Raw genomic sequence first — 11,981 nt, forward strand, 5'->3', positions numbered from 1 at the left:
GGAGGCCAGGGCCGCTGCCGCCGGCACCACGCGGGCAAGGCCCGGTGGCCCAGGCCGACGGCGGCGGAAGGGGAGGAGGAGGAGGAGGAGGGGAGGGCTGGGAGGGGCGACGAGAGCCCCCGGTCGCCCCGCTCGGGGAGGCGACGCGGGGGGAGGAGGGGGTCCTTGCACTCAAAATCAACTCTTTCGAAGTACATCTTATAAGAGAGCTATTCTCAAAACATGGGAATTAGTACATTATTTAGCACAAAACATGCCACCTTTCTTCTCGCAAAGAAAAAAGAAAAGAAAAAAACGTGTCATCCTTCTAGCATTCTTTCGATATTCTTTGTACGCGATGTTCTTCAAAATGTCATTTGATTCTTTTGCTAAAAAAACATATCACAATGGCAGCTTTTTGAGATCGAGTTCTTAGTTCACTATAAACTTATGATGTATTAAAAATAGAACGTATAACCTAAAGACCATTCGACATGAGTGGTGAACTATTTCAAAAACAATGAACATAGAAACAAAAAAGGGATGAAATGAACTTTGATTTATTTGGGAAGAAAGGACCATGTGCGGCCGGCTGCAACGCGTCTGGTAGTGTGGTTCAAGATCTCGTCAGGAAGGCACCTCGGCCTGGACTCCGACTCCAATTGGTGCATCCAGGTCACAAGCTCACAACGAAGGTAGCAAGCGCCAATGGAATCTAAAGAAGCAGAGAAGACATGAGAAATCAAGAAGAAACCACCGAATAAATAGAAGACGGACTGAGGGTGTAGGCATGTAGCGTATCTATACATTCCAGCGGAGAAGCTGCGAAGGAATTAATCCAAGAGAGCTGCGAGCCTACGACGGACGTATGGATTTGTACGGATCGTTGGAAGTTAAAGAGAGCACAGAAAAAGAAAAGGAGAATACGAAGGAGAGGCGTTCGTGAGATGGAGTCCTAGGAGTAATTACGGTGCAAGTTCCTAAACAGTCAAATGTATTGATTAGTCATTACAAGCAGTACATAGTAGCATTATCAAATTGGGGGCCCTGCCCATTTGGGGGCCCTGTGCAGTCGAACATGCTGCACAGGTGTCCCGTACGGGCCTGAAGTTAATACAAAGTTCAGTCATCTATTTTGGAACAGAAGGGAGTATTTGTCTTTCTAAAGATTTTAACAAGTGACTATATACAGAGCAAAATGAGTGAATCTAGACTCTAAAATATGTCTATATACATCCGTATGTGGTAGTCCATTTGAAATTTCTAAAAAGACAAATATTTAGAAACGGAGGGAGTATAACGCTTGCGCTCAAGTTTATCAAGGAGTATGATCTAGCGCCACTGGGGTTCCAGGAGATTAAATTTCAAATGGAAGTTGCTTTTGCTAATGTTAATCTTTATGTATGTGCAAGGTCCTGTAAGTCTGTAACAATGCAGCACTAGCTTAAGGAATGGCAATTATGAAATTTGGTTAGGCCATTTTCCTGAGATTGTAACGAATGCTGTAGCTGGTGATTTAACCAGCAGGTCATCGTAATGGAATGTCATATGTTCCTTTCAATTTTTTATATCAAAACTGAATCCCAGTTCTTATAGTTTGAAACTCTGAAAGTGCACACTCATCAAGCTTGTAAGCTCGCTAAGAAGATGGGGCATGTTCTCTTGCATGTAAAATAGCTTTAGATAGGCTCCTTGACATGGACGTTAAGTTTTTGCACCCGAGCTCAAATGAGCTCAGATGAACAGTAAAGTCAAAAAACATTTAAAAAATATTCAAAAAAAATCTGAATCCTTTTTTATGGCAAACTTCGACAAATGTTCTAAGAGGTTACAAATTTTCATCATGAAATCACATTTTTTGGAAGTCGTGGCAAAAAAAGTCGATACTCTAAAAATGCTACTTTTGAAAGCATTTTGGAGCACTGAATTTTGTTTTTGCCACTATTTCCACAAATGTGATTTCATGATGAAATTTTGCAAGCTCTCAGAACATTTGCCAAAGTTTGCCATTAAAAAAAATTAGATTTTTTAAAACATTTTTAAATGATTTTCGAGTTACTGTTCACCCGTGCTCATTTGAGCTCGGGTGAAGAAGAGGACTTTCGCCTTGACGTGTCTTTATTTTCTTCGCAAACGACAGCAAGATTTAGTCGAGATTGCTGAACCTGTTTGCTTTCATATCGTGATTTAGAAAAGGACAGAGCCCATCACTGGAGCAAAATTAATCACACACAGGTAAGATGGCAAGAAAGCTGTCGAGAATGTGGGTGGAAAAAACATTTGAATGAGATGGAAAAAGGAGATAAAGAAAAGTTGGCGTTCCACAGCCACAGGTAAGTGAATTACTGGATAGAGATATGAAAGGAGGAAAGAAAATAAAGACTGGATTGGTAAGAGCTTTGCCCTGGGCTAAATAAAATCTAGGAAAGAAATTTGGCTTGCTTGGCTTTATTTCTTCAACTAGGACTATCTGTCTGGAGGGAGTTCTGGGAAAATCGGTAAGGTTTCAAATGATGTACTCCCTCTGTCCGAGAAAGGTTGTCCCTCAAATGGATATATCTAGCACCAAGTTAGTGCTAAATCCATCCATTTGAGGTATAAGCTTGGGACAAGTTTTTTCAGACGGAGGGAGTACGTACCTATTTTTAGTGAGCTCCTTTTGTTTTGCGGGTGAAACGAGATGTATTAATTAAGGAATTGGTGCCAGGCTTATTTATACTAGGAGTATGGCCTGCTACCGATGACACTACACCCTTGCTTTTCACGCTCATAACAGCAAGATAGATGTCCTAAACTAGCACATTCACAAGTCACGGTTAGCTAACATATATAGCACACACACGTCCAAACAATCTGCAAGTCCACGCTCACGGCCAAACATATATAGCATATATATAGTTCTCGCTCACGGCCATGATCTCTGATAAGTCAAATAATGCTTCTTGGACCATCACGGGGGTGTATGGACCACAGATGATTGAAGACAAGCGTCGATTCCTGGCTGAGTTGACTGCCCTGAAACCTTTGGTTATGAAAGAGTGGCTGCTGTTGGGAGATTTCAATCTTATTAGCAAGGCCGAGGATAAAAACAATTCCAATATTAACTTGGGAATGATGGCTCAGTTCAGAAGCACCATTGGCCTGTTGGAGCTGAGGGATCTACCTCTCACTGGAAAGAAATTCACTTGGTCTAATGAGCGAGCCGGCACAACGTTGACCAGAATTGATCGCGTGCTTATATTGAATGAGTGGGAACTCAGTCATCCTCACTATTTGCTCGCACCGGCATCCTCGGCTGTTTCAGATCACACTCCCTTGCTGCTGGCGAAGATGGATGTCAAAGTTTTCAAGGGCTTCAGATTTGAGGCATACTGGCTCAAGATGCAAGGTCTTGATGATGTGGTCGCTCGAAGCTAGAACAAGACTCTGAGATCGTGTGACTCTGTCAGGAGACTGCATACAAAGCTCGCACGCACGGCTAAAGCCCTCAGGGCTTGGGACAAGAGCATTAGGGCAGCTTCCAACCTGGCATTCAATGTTGCAAATGAGGTCATTTTTCAGCTCGACCTCGCAATGGAAAGCCGCGAGCTTTCCAAACCTGAATGGACGCTCCGTAGATTTCTCAAGGCCAAGCTGTTAGGAATTGCGGCTATGGAGAGGATCCGATGGCGCCAACGGTCCAGGATAAACACAATCAAGGCTAGCGATGCTAGTTCAAAGCTTTTTCATCTTAGGGTGAACGGAAGAAGAAGGAAAAATCATATTCCTACGCTTAGAGGACCACAAGGGGATGTGTCTGATCACAAGCAGAAAGAGGAAATTCTTCTGGATCACTTCAAGAGCCTGTTGGGTACACCGATGCATGAGAGAAGAGTGTTTAACTGGGACATGTTGCGGCTGCCCTCGGCTAACCTGCAACGTTTGGATGCGCAATTCACCGAGGTTGAGATAAAAGCTGCAGTCTTTGATCTGCACGACGAAAAGGCTCCCGGGCCGGATGGCTTTATTGGCAGATTCTTCAAGCGCTTCTGGGCACTAATAAAGGAGGATTTGGTAGCTGCGATTCAGCAATTATATCACCTCAGAGGAGACAACTGCAAACTGCTCAATTCTGCTCACATTGTGTTGTTGCCAAAGGTTACAACTTCCATGCATGCCTCGGATTTCAGGCCCGTCAGTTTGTTGCACAGTTTTGCCAAGATTTTCTGCAAAATCCTTGCAAATCGGTTGGGCCCGGAGCTTCAATGCCTCATCTCCTGCACCCAGAGCGCTTTCATTCGCGGGAGATCTATCCAGGACAACTTCCTCTATGTTCAGAATACCATAAAAGATGCTCACAAGCGGAATATCCCGCTGATGTTTCTGAAGCTCGATTTCGCGAAAGCTTTTGACTCTGTTAGCTGGCCATATCTGCTGGATGTTATGAAGGCTTATGGGTTTGGACAGCACTGGAGGGACATCATTTGTCTGTTGCTAACTTCCTCATCCTCTCGTGTGCTCCTCAATGGCCTGCCCGGACCAGCTTTTGCCCATAAAAAAGGGTTTCGTCAAGGGGACCCTCTTTCTCCGATGTTATTCATTCTGGCTATGGATCCACTCATGAGAATCCTGGAAAAAGCAACAAATCAAGGCATTCTGGACCCAATCCCCCGGAACGCGGCTAGATTGAGGGCCAGTCTCTATGCTGACGACGCCGCTATTTTTGCCACTCCTGACAGCCGACAGATCGAGACCATTGTCAGAATTCTGGAAGCCTTCGACAGTGTCTCTGGCCTTGTAATCAACCCCACCAAGTGTGTGCTCTACCCTATTCAGTGTCAGCATCTTGATGTCAACATCCTGTCAGCCAGCTTTGGGGGATCTGTGGGATCTTTCCCTTGCAAGTACTTGGGGCTGCCCCTCTCGTTGAGAAATTTGAGGAGAATCGATCTCCAACCGCTCCTGGACAAGGGTACAAGCAAACTAGCTGTTTGGAAAGGAAGGCTCATGAATAGAACGGGCCGACTTGACCTGATCAACTCGGTCCTCACTGCCACCATCACCTATTTCCTCACGTCTTTCTCCCCCAGCAGATGGTTCACTACCAAATTTGATAAGCTAAGGAGAAATTTCCTATGGAACGCCGATGAGGAGGCGCATGGGGGAAAATGTCTGGTTAGTTGGAAGAGAATCTGTGCACCTTTAAGCGTGGGTGGCCTGGGCATCAAGGATATCAATGCTTTTGGCCGGGCTCTTCGGCTTCGATGGCCTTCGTATGAATGGGATAGCTCAGACAGGCCATGGAAAGGGACCCCGGTGCCTTGCAATCAACCTGACCTTAATCTTTTTGCGGCATGCACTTCGATTTCTCTGGGAGATGGCCGTTTAGTGAAATTCTGGAGTGATAGATGGTTAGAGGGCCAAGCTCCAAAAGATTGGGCTCCTGATCTTTTTCGGATGGCAAGGTCCAAAGGGCTCACTGTCAGTCAGGCTCTTGATGGAGACACATGGATGAGAGGACTGCAGAATATCAACTCTGCTGGGCTGATGAACTCTTTTATTAGCCTCTGGATGAAATTACAGGATGTGTCCTTGCTCTCTAGACCTGACACAATCACTTGGAAGCTAACGGCTAGCGGACAATACACGGCAAAATCGGCTTACCAAGTTCAGTTCTTGACGCGTATCCCACACCCACACCTGCAGCAGGTCTGGAAGATTACAGCTGAAAAGAAAGTAAAGTTCTTCATTTGGACCCTCCTTCAGAATAGACTTTGGACCGGTGATCGACTGCAAGCGAGAAACTGGGATCACAATGACTTGTGTGCTGGTTGCGATCAAGTGCTGGAATCCGCACATCACTTGATTCTTGACTACCCTTTTGCCAAAGAAATATGGTTCAAGACCAGCTCCTTCTTCCCGCTTGCATCCCAAGCCGCTCGGCACGCTTCATCTATCTCAGCTTGGTGGAACAGAGTGACAAAGTTAAAGAAAAAAGGACGGCAAGTGGACGAATGCACGGCGGCAGTTTACATCGCTTGGAATATTTGGCTCGAGAGAAACAGAAGGATCTTTAAGGATTCAACGCAACCGTCAACGGATGTCCTTATTAGAGCTAGAGATGACATTAGCCTCCTTTCGGAGGCATGGGAGGAGTAGGTCATTTTGAGTAGTGGGGCTGTTTAGCAGCCCAGGCTAATGTTACTCCCTGCTCCCCCCCTCATCCTGTTTCTATTGCTTAAAAACTTTGTACAGTTTCCCCCTCCTATAATGAAATAGGCAGAGCTCCTGCCAGTTCCAGTAAAAAAAAAAACAATCTGCAAAACATAGTCATTCCTAACGCTACTTCCTAGTCCTGCATAGCTAATTAAATTACTTCCTCCAATCAAAATTAATTGACGCTAGTTTAATAGTACAACTTTGTACTAGACCAGCGTCAATTAACGTGGATAGGAGGGAGTACATCACTTGGCTGGCAATCATCTGCGTTTGATAGGCGGCGTACCTTTGGAAGCTCTAGCACCGAATGCCTCGTCCTTTTGGCAGTAGCGTCTTGTTGGCAGCGCGGGCGCTTTCTTTTGGCCACGGAAGCAGTCGACGTACCTGCAGCCAGCAGCACCATCATCCAGGGATCGATGGTGCAGACATTAGCAACACGAGTTGACAACAGTCAGAGGCGCGGCGAGGGAGACGCAGTTTACCGCGACGGGATCGGGTCTGCCGCTTCGATCGCGACATGAGCCACCTGAGAGCCAGCAGCCCCATGATACCTCGACGACGGCGGCACGAGAGTTCAGTGCAGGGCAGGGCAGGGCCGTCTGCTCGCTCTCTATCTACCGGAGCCCAACGACAGGATCGATCTCTCAGGTTTGTCTGCCGGTTTTAATCCCACGACAGTCCACCATGGGCAAAACGCGGTGGTAAACCAAAAACCCTAAGAAAATCTGTTTTTTAAAACATAATTGACTTTATTCCTCAAATAATAGCGAGTTCGTTTACATAAGAGCGAGAAATAAAGTTAAGGATGACAGAATCCCAAAACATTGTGCTAACTCATGAGCCACCATATTTGCTTCACGTAGGCAGTGAGAATACTCCACAGTCGCAAAGTCCAAAGATAATTGCTTGCATTCCAGTATAGTAGCAACGTCACGCCTCACATATGTATCTGAATTTTGCACTAGTTCCACCACAAAGCTATTATCCGACTCCACCAACACTTTGTTGCATCCAATTTTCCTGGCTAAGTATAGCCCATTTTTGATCGCTGTCATCTCTGCTGAATCAACACTGCCAACTTGAGGTATATACCATGTTGCCGCCGCAATCTGTTTTCTTATAGAGGTGCTAAGAAACTATGTTTACGTTTTTTTTCCCCAGAAACCTGAGGATGATTTTTTTAGAAACAATAACTTGTGGATGTTTGCGTGCATGCGTCTGTATGTATACTGTGGCCCGCTGTTTTTCTTTTTTAAGGAAATGCCCATTGGTCTTTTCTAGCCACCCCGCAGCTATCGTAATGACAAGTGGGCCACAGGTAAAAAAAATCAGCAAAGGGCCGTAAGCGAATTCCGACAACGAAACGGCCTATTTGGCATGGGCAGTAAAGAGCCCATCCGGCGTGTGCGAACCAAAAAAAAAGTATCCGTTCCCTTAAAAAACAACCAGTCCCCTCCACCTCTGCCTCCGGGGAACCTGAGCTTCTCCAGCTTCCAGCAACCCTTTCTCTTCTACCCACGTCCCCGCCCCACCTTTCGCATTGTCTCTTCCGAGACCATCACCTATGGCATGTATATTTCCTTTCCCGATCCCAAGACACTAGTCTGAAGGTGTGAATCTCCCGCTTCCTTTGTCTGGTGTTTGATTTGGGACCTTCGTCTAGCACTATAGTACGTGCATTGGAACTTGATACATAATATGAAGCATAGATTGCCCATGGCCTCCGGTGTCAGGGTTTATATGCGTTGTGGGATTTTGAGTATACTAGCAAGATGCCCGTGCATTGCACGGAACACCAAGATGCATTTTTTTTACAAAACACCTGTTGTCGACCCATGCGGGGGGAATCTCATATGTAAAGCCTAATGATATCTCGAGAAAGAGGAGAGATAAGGTGAGAAGGAGTGGGGCGTGGTGGTGACTGGTGGTCGGAGTGGGCGGAGGCATGGGGATGTGGCAATCACACCAGATTGTTCCAAAGGCCTCCTTTTTTAATTACTAAACAATGAGGTTGTGGGAGATAAGGATGAACGAGAGAATGTCTTATCTGAAAATGTGGAGAGAGGTGCGGGCATCTTTTTGTAAAATTGCCATAGTTTGCTTTCTATCCGTTAGATATAGATCGGACGGTCTACATTGCAAGATGGCAGGCACACCATCGTCACCAACTCGTTTTTTCTATAAAAGTATAAATACCGGCAAGTGTGTGCTCAGTATGTTCAAACTAGTAATAATTTGACATATTTAGATAGGGGCCTTTATTCCTGTAATTTTTTCAAAGATCAGAAAGAGTGATGATTCGCTGAAGGTCGATGTGGTCTATTCCTATACCTTTATTTTTTTCGTAGGTTTATCTATTGAAATGCATTATAATAAATAATGATAATATTAGTATAAGACCATCTTTAAGTTAGCACTATTACTAGAAGAGCATTCGTAAGTATTTTCCTATCTATCTGTTAAAATGTAGATCAAATTTGTTTATAAAATGTTCAGATTGTTTCACCCTGATGATGCAATGGTACGTGGTAGCATCTAATGTTGTGGGAGCAGTTGATACTTCTTTAGGCCTTGTACAATGAGAGGTGCTTAGAGAGATGCTTAGAAAAATAAACCAGGTTTTTCTGAAGCACCGGTGCCTATTTCCACATAAGAGATGCTTAGTTATGCGTCTATCCTGTACAAATAAGCATTGGTGCTTAAAAAAGCCTGGTTTATTTCTTTAAGCATCTCCCCTAAGCATCTTCCATTGTACAAGGCCTTAGAGCATTGATTATTAGTAGCACTAATCAACTTGCCACTCGCCAACTGCTATTGACTAACAGGAACCAATCTTCTATACTTCAAAATGTATTAACATGCCATCTTGTCTCCTACATTGGCATCTACTCCCTCCGTTCTCAACTATTTGTCTTTCTAGAGATTTCAACAAGTGACTATATACGAAGAAAAATGAGTGAATCTACATTCTAAAATATGTCTACATACATCCGTATGCCGTAGTCCATTTAAAGTGTCTAGAAAGACAAATATTTAGGAACGGATGGAGTAGGATAAAACGTTGGGAGGATCTCACTGACAACTAAATCGCGGCAGCATGCACACGTCAGCCCCATGAGTAACTGATGAGAAAACGACACTCAAAAGCTATCATATATATATGGAACCAAGCTTCAGCATGCGAGTAATGTATATGTCCATTTAAGATTGTTGAGTATTGTGATTATTAGGAAAGACGAAATAGACTAGGATTTGTTCTGACTTGTCTTGTACTCCAAGTAGATCATTATACTCTTATATATATGCCCACGAGACTCAAGCAATACATCGAACTATTCCACCAATCCCTCTCTCCCTTCTTACATGGTATCAGAGCCAAGAGGTTTTGAGTTCAAGACCAGGCTGGCGCAATTAAATTGCAGTTCACTTTCGGTCCATGTTTAGGCCCGAGGGAGCCACACGTGAGGGGGAGTGTTAACGTATAATGTGCTGCCTAGTCTCTTTCATCAGATCGGTCTTTTGGTTGCATTGGCTAGAGCATGCACTTCTACATGGTATCTATCGTAAGTCGATCCTAAACCCTCGCCGCCGCCGCTTCCGCACCTGCGTGCCGCCCGCGGCGCGGTCGGCCTCCATGACCGCCGCCGGGGGCCGCCCCGCCCGTACCTAAGATTCGTCCGCCGGTCGTGTTGACCGGCTGCACTAGAGAGTCTTTTCCCCGAACCTTGCTCCGGGGTTTTCTCTTTCCGGCCGGTCATCTTGATCGCGCAGTTTTTTTGGTTTTTCGGTCTATTCTTGATCGGTTTGCGTCGCCAACCGCCGCCGTCGACCTCGAGCGCCTCTACTCTGACCCCGACGTGACCCGCCGGCCTCTCCTCTGACTCGGCGGCCACGCGCGCCGAGGCGGCCCGTTAGGGCCAGCCGTCGTCCGCGCGTCACCCTGCGCCGCCCGTCACCGCCCTGCTCCGACCGGGACACCTGCATCGCCCCGACCCGGCGGCCACGCGCCATGCGACGGCCAATCATAGTCGTCGCTCGTGCGCCGGCCCGCCCATCGATCCACATCACCCGCTTCCGCCGCGTCTGCCCGGCGGCCCGGCGGTCTACCTTGCCGGTCTCGTCCTCGGCTGCGTCGGGACGGCTGCATCAAGCTTGTCGGCTTCTTCAACTTGGGCGCCGCTACTCCGTTGGTCGCTCGGGCCTCGCTGCCCGGGCACCGCGTTGCTTTGGCAGCCCAGGTGCCGGTGCTGACAAGCTCGTCTGCACGACGTCTCACGACGTCCGTCGTCGCCGGCTTCATCTCGGACTCCGCCGCCACCACGTCTCCCCCGAGCGGCGTCCCTGACCTCGCACGCGATCGGCTTGATCACCCGCTCGCCGCGGCGATCCGCCTCATCTAAGCCGCGTGACCGACCTGGCCCGTCGGTTACGCGCGCCTCCGCGTGTCCCGTGAAGATCGTCCCCGAGTTAAGCGCGCCTCTCCACCAATCGAGCATTGGGCTGCCGCTGCGTCGCCCCGTCGGGCCGCAGCAACGCCGCCCCGTGGTTCTCCTCACGGCTGCATCGACCCGTGCGTCGCCGCTGCATCGCCCCTTCGGGCCGTAGTGTCGCGATACGCGGTCCCTGCCGCCGCCCTGAGGCCACCCCCGCGGCTGCAGTGACTCGCAAACTGTCGTTGCGTTGCCGCTTCGGGCTGCAGCGTCGCGGCCCGCGGTCCCCGCCGCCGCCCCGAGGTCTTCCCGCCGTCGCCCCGACCGTCTCGCCGCCGCTGCGTTGCCTCTTTTGGCCGTAGCGCCGCGGCCCGCGATCCACTCCGCCGTCACCGCGCGTCGACCTCCCGTGGTATGCGCCGTGCCGTCTCCCTTGGCGCAGGAACGCCACCGTCTGCGCCGGTCTTCGTCATGCTGTCAGGGTTCTTCGCCTACTTCAAGCACCGCCGCCGCACTCCTAACCTAGCCGCCGCGCCGCCGTCAAGCCGTCGTCACCGCTCTTCTTTGGCCGCCGCCGCCGCTACCTTCGTAGCCACCGCCGCTGCCTGTCCACCCCCTTCGTCTTCGTGCAAACACCAGCCCGTCGCCAGCGTCACATCTACCCCGACCACTTCGTCTACTCCGACCACCGTTAGTGACATCGGCCCCGCGCCGATGGACGCCGCAATCGTCATCGAGTTCTTCTCTGCTGGCCCCTTCGACTTCTCCGACATGGCATACAGCTCGTGCAGGTCCCTCGTCTACGCATGCTCGGTGCTGGCAACACCGATGTGTGCCTTCATCCACGACGTGTCCCCGGGCCTGGCAAGGCTGGTCGGCGCTTCGTCAACTTCGTCTTCGTCCGTCTACGCATGCCCGGTGCTGGCAACACCGGTGCGTGCCTTCGTCCACGATGTGTCCCCGGGCTTGGCAAACCCGCCGCGATGCCTCGTCAACACCATCATCCTTTCGGCGCACCACTACCTCGTCATCACTGCGCCCATGACTAACTCGGTGCCACCTTGCGCCCGCGGCTCCACAACGACCTCCTCGACACCGGCCACCCCGAATCGACATCGACCACGACATTCTTTGCACGGCTACTTCGACCACGGCTCCACCACCCATGCTCTTGGCTACATCGACAAACGGCACAAAGGGCTACCGCCTGCTTGAGCAACCTCGTTGGTTTCCACTCCAGCCACGACTCCACGATGCGTCGACCATTACGACTGTGTGGGGGGGTGTCCGTCGGCTTGCCTTCGGATTCTTCTCCAGTCTCACCTTCTGCGTCGTTACCGTTGTGACTGCGGGGGGATGTTGAGTATCGTGATT

This window comes from Triticum dicoccoides, chromosome 5B (genome assembly GCF_002162155.2).
Source record: "Triticum dicoccoides isolate Atlit2015 ecotype Zavitan chromosome 5B, WEW_v2.0, whole genome shotgun sequence".
Lineage (NCBI taxonomy): Eukaryota > Viridiplantae > Streptophyta > Magnoliopsida > Poales > Poaceae > Triticum > Triticum dicoccoides.